The 15,442-nt window shown below is 38.5% G+C and overlaps 1 protein-coding gene and 1 long non-coding RNA gene across 2 annotated transcripts in view; both read left to right on the top strand.

Annotated features, from left to right (window-relative positions):
* The window catches only part of LOC125799251 (uncharacterized), a 131,409-nt gene extending 125,795 nt beyond the window's left edge, over nt 1-5,614 (top strand). Inside the window, exon 4 of the long non-coding RNA XR_007438085.1 lies at nt 5,395-5,614. This is a non-coding gene — a long non-coding RNA (uncharacterized LOC125799251). The remainder of the gene's footprint in view (nt 1-5,394) is intronic.
* Nucleotides 5,615-10,712: 5,098 nt separating this feature from the next.
* Nucleotides 10,713-15,442, top strand: part of angpt1 (angiopoietin 1) — a 183,339-nt gene continuing 178,609 nt past the window's right edge. Inside the window, exon 1 of the mRNA XM_022683330.2 lies at nt 10,713-10,784. The gene's annotated coding sequence lies outside the window, so the exon portion shown is untranslated. The remainder of the gene's footprint in view (nt 10,785-15,442) is intronic.

Raw genomic sequence — 15,442 nt, 5'->3', positions numbered from 1 at the left:
GGGAGTTTAGGATTAGTTGGGGAGTTTGTAGATGAGTTGGGGAGTTTGTAGATGAGTTGGGAAGTTTGTAGATGAGTTGGGGAGTTTGGGATGATGGTTAAATGGTTTAACCTCTTTAACACCCTTGTTGTTGGATGCAATCGAATCCTTACAGTAAAGCTCCAAATTTTAGTAGAAAGTCTTCTCTGGATAGTAGAGACAGTTGCTCCATGTTGCTGCAATTTCCCTTCTTCATATTTGATGTATTTACCTTATCTATTTTATTATTGTATTTTTGTTCTATTGTGTTATATCTTTATATTTATCTATTTTAAAATGGCTCTTTGGGTGTAAACTGGACCGTGGGAATACAATTTCGTTCCACTTTATGTACCACATGTGATGTGAAATGACAATAAAATATACTTGAATCCTTGAATCCAACTAAAGCAGGATAAACTCTTTTTTTAATATTCTTGATTTTGAAAGAAATGATAAATGAGTAGGTGTTATTTATTTGTTAAACCACCCCTTCACTTCATCTATGAGCATCAGGGATTTTCATCACTTCTTTTACTGCACATCTGATCACATCTTTCATGGTACTCATAGTGTGACTGTTGCGTGTGACCTGCTGATGCTTCTTCATTGTCTGGAGAAGGACTCTCCCACATTTTCCCACCATGTCTCCCTGACCTCCTGTTTAATATCTGACGCCCTGTTAATAGCTGTAATAGTGTTGTGTTATTGCTCTAAACAATAGCAGAATGTGGGTGTGGAGAAGCTCTGGCTTTATAGGGTGAGCGCTTTCGAATCTTCTTAAACGTGTCCGTTGAGAATGTAATGTTCATTTGCGGTGACATTCGCTATCAGAAGGTTTGCCAAGAGGAGTAGGCCTCGAGACCCTGTGTCATATTGATTCTGAGAACGTTCAATCATATGATTAGTGCAGGTTGACTGTGGTGGGATGGGGGTGCGGTGGAAAGAATTAAGGATGTCTGTTTAAGTCTGGAGTCTAACTCGCCGTGAAGTTCTTTCATTGCTCCCGACGCTTTTCATTTTTACTGCATTACTTTATAGTGGAAACCTAATTTCAGCCATCAGAACTCAGGCAGCAGAGCTCAGCGCTCTCTCTTTTACTGACTGAAATGTTGTGGATGCATTTTCATATGATTTGCATTAAATTCATGTAGAAATTGTTGTGATAATGAGGCGTGTCGGAGTGGAGACAGAGAGCCAGCTCCAGTGGACCAGTGCTGCTGTTGCAAAAGGGTTTAATTCATCTTCATGTGAAGATTTGATCATTTTTCTACAGCCGAATCAGATAAGCAGTAATATTATTTCTGTAAATACAATGTACTGTATGTTCAAATGTTAGGACACCCTACCAGTGATTGTTTGAAGGGCGGGGGTGAGCTGTGTGACCAATTGAGCTCACAAGCTAACATAATTATTTCAGTTATATATAAATAGTTTTTTGATAAACTTTAAAAAAAAAATATTTAAATTCTTTTTCAGAAAAAAATTCAGATGCATTACTTTTTAGATCCAAAAATTCTAATATATCGCCAGTTTTGAGGAGTTTTAAGTCAAATAAATTTGAATTTGAGGATTTTAGAACTTAAATACAAATTTATAAATTGCACATTAAATATTTCAAGTTTATCAAACGCCAGGTACATTAAATTCAAATACACAAAATGCAGATTTAAATACTATGTCAGCTTTTAAGCTCCATAACAACCTAGGGCCTATTACTCTGCCTTGTAACATCAAATACACTTTATTCTATGGTCCGTTGTGAGGGCCCATATAGGGCACCACCTTTTATCACCCTTTATCCACTAGCGGCGTGGCATCTTTAGGAGAACCCTTATACAGTACTGCATCCTATTTTAACACAGTTTAGGACACTGTGTAGTAGCTGTAACGTAGAAGTCTGTTTTAATGGCTGAAAAAGGCAGTATCAAGATACATTATCAAAATATAATTGATCTAGAGGGCACGTCATAATTTATTACAAGAAAAGGCATCCTATCGAGCACTTTATCCCTGTTTGTCCACACAAGAAGGCCAGCTGATGGGGCACTTTGTCTCTTTTTTTATTGCAACTCTTGTCAAGCTCAGGGCACCAGGGGTGACAGATGCCTCAACGTCCCCCCACTACCTTGAGTTCCAGTGACCACTACTAATGAATGCAATATTTTAAGTGTTAGAATATTTATTCACACCAAATATTTTATTATTATTATTATTATTATTATTATTATTATTATTATTATTATTATTATTATTATTATTATTTAATCAAAATCTAATAGAAAATAATAATAATAATAATAATAATAATACATTTTATTTTTATAGCGCTTTTCAGGAAACCCAAACACTCTTTACATTGAATAAAAAAAAACAATCAATGCATAATAGATAGAAAATTTTAAATGTAATAAGTTAAAAACAGAAAAAGAAAAGGAGAGGACAGGAAAAAGGAGAGGCACATAGAAATGTTGCATCATGCGTTGAAAGCACTCTTTTATGTATATTATAAACTCTTTTATGTATATTTGCAAGAAACAGCGAATGAGCAGTTGTCCCAATACTTTTGTAGATACAGTATGTACTGTAATTTATACTGTAACGGTCAGCATGGTGATTTAATGTCAGCCTACTGTACAGTGAAAAAGTCTTCAGTAAATGAAGGTCAGTCGTGGTCTGAGGCTGTATGGTATTAGCTGTGCTATATTCTCTGTGTTCTGCTGTAGCGGCGGGAGCACGCCTGTGAGCACATGATGTTCAGGCTGCTTCAGAATCTGGAGCAGAAGTCTGCAGGTGTGAGTCTGTACTTTAGCAGCAGTAGGGAGTTATTATGGCAGGTGATTTGCAGTGTGCGAGCTGTCGTTTCCTGGCTGGACTAAGAGCTGTCCACCCAGTCTGAGTGGTCTGGCCTCACAGTCTGCAGTCTGACAGGAGACTGACTCTGCAACTTTTGCGGCTCCTCATCATAGTTTTATAAAAGAGCTCATAGAAGCGTGAATTTTCCTGAATCTTTTAATACATTTCCCTTTGCTGTCACGTAAAAACCTTGTTCCACCCTTTTGGCTGTGTAAATCTGCCACTTTTTAATATGAAAAATAAGCATTTCTGCCACTCAAATCAATTTTAATTTCCATTTAAATGTTTTGCACACTGGCTTCCATTCCTTCCATTCAAGTTAAGAAGATTGTTTGTATATGTTTTCTCCTATGGAGTTGCCATGTTGGAGGGTTTTGTCTGGCAGAAGCAATATGGACCCTAGACACTAGAAGTGGGCAATATGGCTCTAAATTAATATCACGATATTTCATGGTATTTTCGCGATACTTTTGGCGATATGACGAAACTGTAATTAAAAAAAATAATTCTTGATTAGAAATACGCTACTGCAACAAAATGAAAATTACATTTTATTATTGCATACAATATGATATGGCACACCCCTAAGTGAGATGTAAAACAAATACAAGAATCCAGATAAATACAATAAATCCAGAATGTCATGATACTAATAATACACTCCAATTATCTTAATAAATCCAGTAATAAGGAAAAATTATGATACTGGAGAGTTTTCATGCATCTTGGCATGTTCTCCTCCACCAATCTTACACACTGCTTTTGGATAACTTTATGCCACTCCTGGTGCAAAAATTCAAGCAGTTCAGCTTGGTTTGATGGCTTGTGTTCATCAATCTGCCTCTTGATTATATTCCAGAGGTTTAATATGGTAAAATCAAAGAAACTCATCATTTTTAGGTGCTCTCTTATTTTTTTTCAGAGCTGTGTATAATGGGTAACACTGGTCAGCTTCTTAATGGCAAGGTGTTGTAAATAATTGGAGTTTAAGTTTGACCTGTGGTTTCATTCTAGAATTGTCCTAGAATGATACTAGATGCTGTCCAATGACTTTTTGCATGTCATTGTACTAATTACATGTCAACATTGTTTTTTTTGCACAGTTTGCATTAATTAGATAAAGTTAATTAGGCTGTTATAATGCACTTGCTGGCCGAAAAAAAAGGTCCCACAGTTTAATATTTTGCCGGGGCATCTTTAGCTTTAATTACGTCACACATTCACTGTGGCATTGTTTCAATAAGCTTCTACAATGTTACAAGATTTATTTTACCAAGATCTTGCAGCAGCATTGATGATGGTAGAGTCTGACCTCTGCACAAAGTCTTCTCCATCCAGCACATCCCAAAGATTCTCAGTGAGGTTAAGATCTGGACTCTGTGATGAACTCTCTCAATCCATGTGTGAAAATGATGATCTCATGCTCCCTGAATCACTCTTTCACAATTCCAGCTCCATGAATCCTGACATTTTCATCTTGGAATATGGCCGTGTCATCAGGAAAGAAAAAAAACATTGATGGAATAACCTGGTCTATATTCAGTATATTCAGGTAGTCAGCTGACCTCATTCTTTCAGCACATACTGTTGCTGAACCTAAACCTGCAGACCAATTGCAGCATCAACCTCACATCATTTACTCACTTAAATCCAGGTGGAGACTTTTTTTTGATACGTGTGGTATCTCAAGGTAATTCTCCAATTCACCTAAGCAGAAATGCAATACCACCCCAGTCCATTAGGTGGTGCTATTTAGACAAGTTAAATATAGCAAGGATAGGAAACGAAGCCACACCCTAGATGAAGAGATGTGTAATGTGAGTGCTGATGGTTCAGTGTGGATGTCATGTGAAATCTTTGAAATAAAGAAAGTAAACCTGATTTCCTTGAGTGGAATACTTATCTCTAAGGATCAAGTTATCACAATAAGGTTTGTTACGTTGGTTTTAAGTTAGAGCTGAACTGCTACAGCTAAATGAGATGGCTCTTGGTTTGTTTTAGAAAGCTCTTAATGTAAAATGAAAATAGCAGGAGAAATTGGTTCCAACTTGGGTGTCCAGTGTGCATTTCATGCCAGTGCATTTCAGCATTCCTCCATTAAGAATAATTGTGTTGTAAGACCACAGGCGCACCAAACAGCATGGCTCTGTGGCAGCGGCCCAGAATTCTCACTAATGAACAATGGCATTTCAAACAGAGTTTTACAGCCTGCTTCTACAGGTCATAAAATACTTTCATAAAGCCATCATTCAAACGCAAGAACTCGGCTGAAGGTCTGTAGAGGCTCTTTGTTCTGCTTATTTGCCTTTTCACACTTGGAGGCTAATACTTGGCGAATCTGACTTAATCCCAAAATAGGGTTTCCAGATTATTATGATACTCTACATTACTGAATTTGATACGCAGCCCTAAAAACACTGGTCTTTCAAACTACTATAAAAATGAAAATATTAGGGCACTAAGAAAACAGTGAGATATTCATTGGCTCTATTAAAATCAACATGTTTTCACTTTTAACAGAGAGAGGGGTGAAAGAGGAAGGAAGAGAGAGGGGTTTCGAAAGGAACTGAAGAGTGGACAGTGTGGCTTCTGCTTCATCCAAACAGGCCTGAAGATGTCACTGAGTGAGTTCAGGAAGTCATCTTCTCACCACGTTTTCTCAATGTGGTTCATTAGTTTTTTTGCATACCTGTGTCTGCTTTCAGTTTTCCTTTTGTATATCTTGTCTGTTTAAATAGATCTTATATCTGCACTTAATGTCCTAACAAGTACGATGTATAAATAAAGAAATCAGGATTTTTTTTAAATCATCTATTAATTTGTGCACTATCCATCTTATCATCTTCACTGACTGTATAGGAGCACTTTGTAGTTCTATAATTACAGACTGTAGTCCTGTATCTGTTTCTCTGTTTCTCTGGTCAGGACCCCACAGGAGAGACCACCAAAGATCAGACATTATTTGGGTGGTGGGTCATTATTCTCAGCACTGAGGTGACACTGGCACGGTACTGGTGTGTTATTGAACACCTTCATGTCACTGCTGGATAGGAATAGACCACCCACAAGAAATACCCAGCAGACATTGTCCTGTGGGCAGGGTCCTGTAAGCAAAAATGAGCAACACTGTAAACTGTGCAGCAACAGATTCAGAGCTTCTGTCTCTGACTTTACTTTATCTACAGGGTGGAGCAGCTGTAGGTAGGAGTAGGAGTGTAATAGAGTGGAGGACAGTGAGTGATCAAACACAGTGTTTAAAAACTGCAGCAGCACTGCTGTATCTGTATCCACCACCCAAATAATAGCTGCTCTGTGGTGTTTTTTCTCTCCTTTGGGGTCCTGAACATTTGAAGAACAGGATGAAAGGAGGATAATAATAAAGTATGTAGAGAAACACATACAGGACTACATTTTGTTATTATAGAACTACAATGCATCAAATTCAAAGCTCTTACAATCGCCCACAAGGTGACGACAGAACAGCTCCTTCCTACCTGCACTCACTCCTGAAGGCTTACGCCACCTCCCAGCCGCTGCGCTCCTCCAGTGAAAGTCGCCTCGCTTTACCAAACAAACATTCACACAAAGCAATCCAGACTGTTCTCATACAGAGTTCCACAATGGTGGAACAAACTACCTTCCACTACCAGATCAGGAGAATCTCTCACTATCTTTAATAAACTCCTGAAGACAGAGCTCTTCAAAGAGCACCTACTCTCCTAACTCCTCTAACAACAAACTAATTACTTCTAACCTCATTTCCTTCTTCCCCTCCTTCACTTCTCTATCCCATTATTTTCCTTTGACCTCCTTTAAGCCCTGTCTAAATATGTTTTATCTTTAATTTCTATTACTTTTGTACTTCACTATTGTAAGCTTTGGACAAAAGCATCTCCGAAATGTAATGTAATGTAATGTAATGTAATGTAATGTAAACAATGCGTTTCTATATGATCAGGGAAGCTAAAACATTGGAGATTGAGGGTAAAAAAACAATGAGGTGGTGTTAATGTTGTGGCTGATTGGTATATATACATAATTTTGTTCATACCAGGGTCTAACAGACTCTGTAAATATGAATTTTTAGATGGTGTGATCACTAGCAGTGTTTAAGGTAATGCTGCTCTGAAGCACACAACCTTGAAATGAAGTGCATGCATGAGGCTCATTCACTCTAAATGTGTAATTGAGAAGTGTGCTGAATGCATTATCACTGTCAAACATAAATGGCTTCCTCACATTCCAGCCTATTATCCACTATCACCTCATTTTGGTGTCTCACTGTTCTGTGGTTTGTTTCTGTGTGAAATGTGAAGAGCTTATCTGATTCCAGGATGAAATCAGGACCACAGCTGAAACAATATCTCTGCGTTTCGCTCTGTCTTCATAATGAGGTCAAATCCTATCAAAGACCAGTACAGAAATTGGGGAATTGTGGGAAAGCGTAGAGGTCAGTGTTGTTTGGGGTGTTTTTTGTGTTTTGTTTGTTTGATTATAAAGTATTATCACAGTCCAAAGCAGGGTACATGTTTTTGTTGTGTACTGTACATTTTATACAGTACTAGTATTAGGGGTGGAACATTACAGAAAATTCACGGTTCGGTTCACACCTCAGTATAAACCTCATGGTTCGGTACGTTTTATTCGTAGGTCTGGATGATTCCACAGAATATACATCGGCATGTTAAGCCCAATTTATTCTTCTGTGGAATGACTCTGTTCTGCTACATCAGCTCACAGACGTCTGTGCTGATCAGCATCACTCTAGAAGTGATGAGGAGAAAGAACACCATCTACCCATCCAGAGAGAGCAAGGCCAATTGTGCTCTCTCAGGGTTCTGGCAGCTGATGGCAAGCTGCATGATCAGGATTCGAACCAGCAATCTCCCAATCATAGTTACAGCACTTTAGACTGCTATACCACTTGGTGTTCATAGAACTTTTGAGTTAGATTTTAGCACAACACTGGTGCTTTTTCTTATTTCATTGTTTAATGGTGATGATAGCCTGCCTCTGCTTTCTGTGATCAGTCCAAAAGTCTGAACCATTTTAAAACATGTGTTCACACTGCGAACAAACCAGACCAAAGTTCAATTGATCTAAAACAAACCCCTCCTTTGGTTGGTTCAAAATGTGTGCCTGTGGTTTGGACCGTAGTTCGGATCAACCTGAAATATCTGAAAGTTACGCAGGTGTAAAAGCACCTCAAGTTCAGTTAATGGAATTACAAATTAAACAACTTACTTATGATCAAAAGCCAGCTTCTGCAGATGTAGAAGGAGAGTATTTGTTGTTGGGTGTGTGCTGAGCTGTGCAGTGGAGAAAATGTGTAATCTGAAGCTTCATTCATCAAAAGAGCAGTGATTTTTTTTCATTTGGCCTTTTTTAATTTGTTTGTTTGGGCTGCGTAACTGAAGGAGATAGGCTTACATTGATTTCACCTGCAGTCTGAGCTGTCTATAATAAGAATTTCACTAAATCAATGCAAAGGAAAATGAACGGGACTGAAACCCACTGTTAGCTGATTTAGAATTCATAGAAAACCGCCAGAGGTAGCGGTTGTCTGGAACAGTGTGTGTGTGTGTGTGTGTGTGTGTGTGTGTGTAGGGATGTGTGGGTGGGTGTGCTTTCATTGTGTGAGCAGTGTCCTGACTATATAGAAAACCAGAAAAACAGAGTTAACAAAAGCTTCATCTTTCTTTTTTTAAATGGAGAGCAGATTATATAAAATTATAAATAATACTATTTGGACATTGGGACTTTTTATGCATTGTTTTTTCTGAAATAAAGTGTATTAAAAAGAGTTTATCCGGCTGTTGCAGTCTCTTTTGTCCAGGGAAGGCTTTCTACTACATTTTATTTAGCAGCATTGCTGTGAGGATTTGATTGCATTCAGCAATAACAGCATTATTTAGTGAGGTCAGGAAGTTGGATGATCAAAAATATTGGATGAGATACCATTATCCCGTAGAACACAGTCTCTCCACTTTTCCACAGATCAATATTAGGCACTGGCATGGGGCAATAGGATCATGTTTATCTGCTGCAGAGAGTCCTATTGTATTGGCAGTACTTCTCTATAGTGACTAGACAAACTGTGTGTTCACACTTTGCTCTCTCAGACTCTGACTGCTGATTGCACAGTTGAATATTTAGTCTCTGGATGGTTATGTGGCGCTCTACACATCACTCACATTGTGGTTCTGGAGGCACAGGTGTCTGTTAGCTGATGCATCAGAGCTGGAAATCCAGCGCTTTCCTCTCAGCACATTGTCTACCCAGTAAAGCTGCATTGGTGGAAATTTAAAAAGAGGTGGTGACTGACTTCACATGTGTTGGAGGAGGCATGCACTTGTTCTCATTCTCTTGGGAGCATTTTAACCCAAAATACCCATGGTGACCCTTTAAAAGCTGTGTTCCTGAGAGCACTCTGTCTGTCCTTCACTTTAACTCATGAAATTCCTAAGTGACACATACTGAACATCCTGGGAGCATCACTACAGGACAGTGTGTGAATTTGTGTTCATTCATCTGACCTTATTTACAGAATGCAGGAGGGGCGGGGTTAGTTCTGAAGAGAAAACTAAACTAGCTCATTTTATTTTTACCTTCTACTGCTCTGTTCCAACCATTTAACCATTCAATAAATGCTGTAATGAAATGTTTACTTTCCATATAACAAGTTTTGACATGCTTTCTAGATCATAATGTTAAAATATGAGAATTTTTGTCAGTTATGTTACTTCAAGATTTTAACCTTAAAATATTTACATTCATGTGCCCGCAATAAAAAACAAAAATGAATGAGATGGTCACTGAATTGGTAAAACAATCAACTACTACTTAGCAAATAAGTATGAGAGAGGATTAATACCAAATACTATAATACAATTTTTCAAATAAAATTGATCTAAAGCAGTCTAAAGCACTGCCACTATAATCATGAAATTGCTAGATCAAATCCCAGTCACAATTGGCCTTGCTCTCTCTGGGTGGGTGAAATAGATGGTGCTTTTTTCTTTTCATCACTCCAAAGGTTGATGTTAATCAGCACATGGTTTCTGTGAGCTGATGTATCAGAACCGAGTCGCTGCGCTTTTCTCTGAGTACTAAAGAGTGGGTTGGATAATTGACCGTGTAAATTGGGAAGAAAATAGGATAAAAATCCTAAAAATAAATTTAAAAAAGAACAGTGATTAAGCTGACAAGTATGATTTTTCTGCCTCAGAAATATGATGAATTGTTAAAAAAAAAAATCAAAACTCACAATATTCTGACAATGACCCATAAAAACTTTTTCAACACAACCAAAATATTCATTCTCAGAGGCCTAAAACGATCGCACAGCACTGCAGCACTGTAAGTGTGTAGGTGTGTGTTCATGAATATCAGGCATTGGTCCAGACTCGTAACCCAGAGTCAGTAGTGAGAAGTGTAGGGAAGGGTGTAATGGTTTGAAAGTTTACATTCATTCAGAGTAAAGGGCAATTTCCCTCTGAAAGTTTATGTTTGTCTTGGGCCAAGGACATGCTGCTGACTTTGTTATGAGCGAAACTTTCCCCGCAGGTGCGGAGCGACTCACGCTGTAGCGTCTATGACAGCTCAGTAATGAAAAACGTCCACCTCTGCAGACCTTTGAATCTGGATAAATAAAGCGATTTTGCGAGGCTGATTTGGAGAATAAGCACAGTCGCGTAGCGGCACAAGCTAAACACACTCGGCTGCCAGGACTAGACTTAAATGATTGTATCCTCTTTGCTCGTTTGCCCGGCCTGGTGTCGTTTTTATGTGAGTGAGTGTGTTGTGTTTTGTCTGTTTCAGGTCCTGCTGTTGCTGTGGAAACTCAGCACTGGGATGGGAGGTAACCGGTTTAGTCTGCTGCGGCGCCCATTGCCTCTGTCAGATTCTTGGTAAGTGTATAAGGTGCATAGCAGGTAATCTCTCTGTCAGTGGCCAGGCTAACACAACATAACGCTCCTCCTTTCACTTTTAATGAGCGGGATCTATTGCCGGCTCGATGGCGGAGTGTAGCTTTCTAGAGGCTGTAAGTAGTAGCCGGTTGCTGCTGGATTGCCTCTCACCCTCTCTCTCCCCCGGTGTCCTCAAAACATAAAGCATCCCTTCATTAGGCCCAGAGCGCAGGCCACTCCAATCACCCCAGCAATCAGACCCGCTCTGTGATTGGTCGCTTTGTCTGAAGTGCCGAGACGGGGAGGGCGTTCTCCACCTGTCACACGTGCGCTAACGATGATTGCAGCAGTTCCCTTCCTTATTCGCTCGCTCTTTTTTTTTGCAGGCAATTTTGTTTGATTGAGGTGCTTATCCAGACTTCTAGGGCTACACATCTCAGAATGTGCTCTGAAAGTGTGTGTGTGTGTGTGTTTGTGTGTGTGTGTGTGTGTGTGTTCGTTCAGAAACGGTCCGGCCAAATGAATAGCATTCATGCATATTTAATAAAATGCTCTGTCTTTCTCTGTGAGCACTCATGACCACTTCATTAGAGGCATCTGGTCATTTGTGGAATCTATAGAAAGTACAGAAAGATAGGTATGGTCTAGATGAGAGAAGCACAAACTAAAAAAGTCTAATTCTTATAGGCCATGAACACATTTCACACAAATAAAGTGTAGATGGTAAAGCATTTACCTCTTTGTAATGTTGCTATTCCTTCTCACAACACTTTTTGAAAGACATTTTGTAAATTCACAAAAGAAGCAAAGAATATCCCAAACTATGAAGTTGTTAATGTGTCTCATTCTTCCTGCAAATGTGTCTTTAGATGTGCTTCAATATGGGAACATCATTATTCTGCCTGTTCTGTTTCAAATCTTCCACATATTTTTTTAGGTCTTCAGGCAAACTAGTCCAGTACCAGTACCCTTTTCTTCCTTTGTATGTAAGCAGCATGTGGGTTAACATTTTGTTAAAAAGTCATGAAATGTTCCTGCAAAACATGTTGTATTAAAGGCAGTGTTGCTCTAAGATCTCAATGTACGCTGCTGTCATCACAGAAGTGACTGACACAATCTAGTACTATGATACGCCCTGGCTTCTGGTAAAGCTAGTTCTTCATCTTTGGTCTTTGGTCCACATAAAAAAAAAGAATACTGGAATATAGGAATACTTGTCTGACAGTAATACACATTTTCACTGTGTGATGGTCCGTCCCAGATGCCTTTGAGCCCAGAGGAGTTTATGGCACTTCTGGACATGGTTTAAATGATTTTTTTTAAAAGTATCAGTTTTAATAATAGTATTTTTCACACTAAAAGCACTTAAAAATCCTTTAATTTTCAAAAAAAAAAACGACAGTTTTTAAAGCCAGTAAAGCCACTCCGCTGAAATACAGTGTTATACAGGTGTTTCAGTTTAGTTCTCCAACACCAAGGCTGGAGCAGTATTAGCATTGGCAGCTGACCGTGCTAAGCGCTAGCTCTTTTGTCAGTAAGAAGCGAGTATTGGGACTGTAGCCTGCTGCTAACCTCAGCTAGCACTGCTTGAGCAGCAATTGCCACTAACCGCTAAGTGCTAGCTCTTCTGCCATTCAGAGGTGAGTATATCAGACTGTAGCTTGTGTGTTTACAGTGTTAAAACAAGCTACGTGGGACGAATCACTAGCTAATATCGCCCTGGCTTACCAGTACACTCAGGATTCTTCAGTGTAGTGCTAGCAAATAGCGGCTAATGCTAATGCTCCAGCCTTAATGCTGGAGAAATTTAGAAATCTAAGCTTACTGTAAATAAACGGAAGCACTTTACTCACCCAAATAAACAGTTTTTTGGAGAGAAATTTGTGTAGATTACCATTCGGCACTCATTTGACTTTGAAAGAAAGTGGTTTTATTAAGAATTACAGTTATTTAACTTAGCATATCTTTACATAACTTAATTAACCTACTCCACGCTCACCACCACCTAGCTGCGAGACCTGCTGAATTAGAAGGAAAACATGGCGATACCCCCATTCCTTACTAGTGATGCGTAAAGCGCCTTATAATCTGGTGCGCCATATGTATGAAAATAGAGACCACAATTTAGACGTTCATTAATAGTGCACCTTATAATTTGGTTGTGAATGTAACTTTCTATTGTAGTGCTTGACATAGGTTTGCCAAGATAATCCATTGCCCATGTGATTCTATCAGATATTGTTAAATGATGGTTCTGGATGTAGGACTGTAAATAACAGGTTGTTCAGCCTAATGTAAGGCAAGAGTTAAATTGTTTAAGGTCCCCAGTATTGAGCTGTGTAGCAGTGAAACTAAGATCTCTGTATGGTGGTGCTCCATCTAATACTTGTGGCATGAGTAGAGGAATTTGGCTTGATGTGGGGTAGTGATCATCTAACATCCAGACCTCATTAATGCTCTTGATGCTGAATGCAATTAGGTACTTACAGCAATGCTTCATGTTAGTCACCTAAAGGCTGTGATGCCTCTGGAATACCAAGTAGAATACTTTTAACCACTTGGAATTTTCTCCTCACATTAAATTGAAGAGGAAATCTCCAGAGAATCATTTCATTTCTATTTCTAATTGATTTCCAATAACCAAAACTTGCTCCCTGTCTCAGATCACTGTGGTATTTAATACAAATCCTATGTGTGTGTCCATGTGAATGAATGTTTACAGTAGCTTTTAACACAGACATACACAAAAAATCATGAAATAAGAGTATGTAAATTAATTGAGAAGCTGTACCTCAGAGAATGCCAGTGGAATACCCCCACCTGTATAAGTTAGAATATGAGAAATGTACTTAAACCTTCAATTCAATGCTGCAAGATGTCCTGTTTGATGTGTCTGATTACTCAATAAATAGAACAATAGAAATGCTCTAAAAAGATGGCCTAGTTAAAGCTAGGTTTAGAGTAGGTTTAGAGGTTTAGTGCTGGGTGGCATGACTGAAAATGCATATCATGGTATTTTTCAAGATTTTGATGGTTTCACAGTATATCACTGTATTTTTATTTTATTTTTTTATTTTTTATTTTTTCATTATTATTATTATTTTTTTTTGCATTACTTGGCTTTTTTATAGGTTTGTGACTTACAGTACTGTTAGGAGTAAATACTGTATAATATAAACAATAAGGTCATAAATTAAGGCTTTGATTACCACTGGGTTTACTTTGTCCCACAAAACTATGCAATATATGTAGAAATCAGACTTTATTTGCATAAAAACAGCTTAAGAATGTAAACAATAGACCTTAAAAAGAGATACACCAACCAATTTAACACAACTTCCTTTACAAAACTATATATTTTAAATAGTTCCATAAACACTTTAAATGGACCTAAAATACTCAATGTTTAAGTATTCAAGAGATATTTTTTTCTAAAAGCTCTTTTGCACAAATAAGACACAAGTTTAATAGGAATTTACAATTTATTATTATTTAAACAACAAGACATTAGAGGCATTGCTGTATTAAAAACTGCCACAATTTCCTTCTTTCTTCTTTCTTTGATTTGGCGCCCCCTCTAGTGCAGCGCCCCTATGCGTCGAATAGGCTGCATACCCTCTTTTTGCGCCACTGGGTGTGGTGGTATGTGAAAAATGCATACCAGTTTTCATTTCCCCTCTCCAGCACTAGTTGGGAGGTGATATCTTGTGAGTAAGGTTGAACATTGGCCATCATTCTCATAGGAAAGCAAATTATCAGAGTGAGGCCTGATAGTGGGTGCCAAATGGATGGGACATTTCAGTTCTGAAATTGTGCAGGCATTAAACATTCCCCAAATCTCAGTTTTGCGTGTGTACTGGAAATATAAGGTATATATATAAGGTAATACCATTCACAGTGGACAACATTCACAGTGGGTGGTTATGATTGTGACTGGCAGCTTCTGGCCAGAATTGTCCATGCATCCAGACAAGCACCCCTCACATTTTTTTTTTAGATTCAATAGGACATGACACAGTTTCTGTCCCATGACATTCGGCACATCAGTGTTGCTACAATATGGCACACAAACAAAACTCACATGAGCTTTTAGTCCATTATTACTAACATCACTCTTTGATTGGTCCATCTTGATAATGTTAATTGTTCACTTAGAAAGAAAAAGTCGTCAGACTGCACAGCAGTCGAGATAATTGCCTCTGAGTCATTCAGAATTTGTCCCACAGTGAAGCTAAGAAACGACATGTTCTCTAAAATATGCTAATGAGGGCTCTGCTAATGGCACCATTTCCGACATGGGAGAGATAAAAACATTTGTGGTCAGTTTTGCTTACAGATAGCTGTTACCAGGGCGGGGTTATAGCTGTAATAAGAGGCTACACAGGATTCCCTGCATGAAAAAAAACTGAACTAAACAACAGTAATTCAGACTTTTCTCACTTAAATAGAGTTTAGAACCCCATTTGAGAAGGAAATGGTAGTTCATCTCATAACCATGTATTAAAGGGGGTGTTTACAGGGTGCAGTCCTGCTTTTACAGAGATTTAAGGTCATGAATCAGAAGAGATCACCCCGGGACATGGGCAGTAAGTACAGAGTTCAGTGGAGGCAAGCAAACAAGGTACAAATGAGCTGGAACAACATTTACCTTTCACCAC

Source organism: Astyanax mexicanus, chromosome 3, assembly GCF_023375975.1.
Source record: "Astyanax mexicanus isolate ESR-SI-001 chromosome 3, AstMex3_surface, whole genome shotgun sequence".
Taxonomy (NCBI): Eukaryota; Metazoa; Chordata; class Actinopteri; order Characiformes; family Acestrorhamphidae; genus Astyanax; species Astyanax mexicanus.
This window is presented reverse-complemented; position numbering and strand designations above follow the sequence as displayed.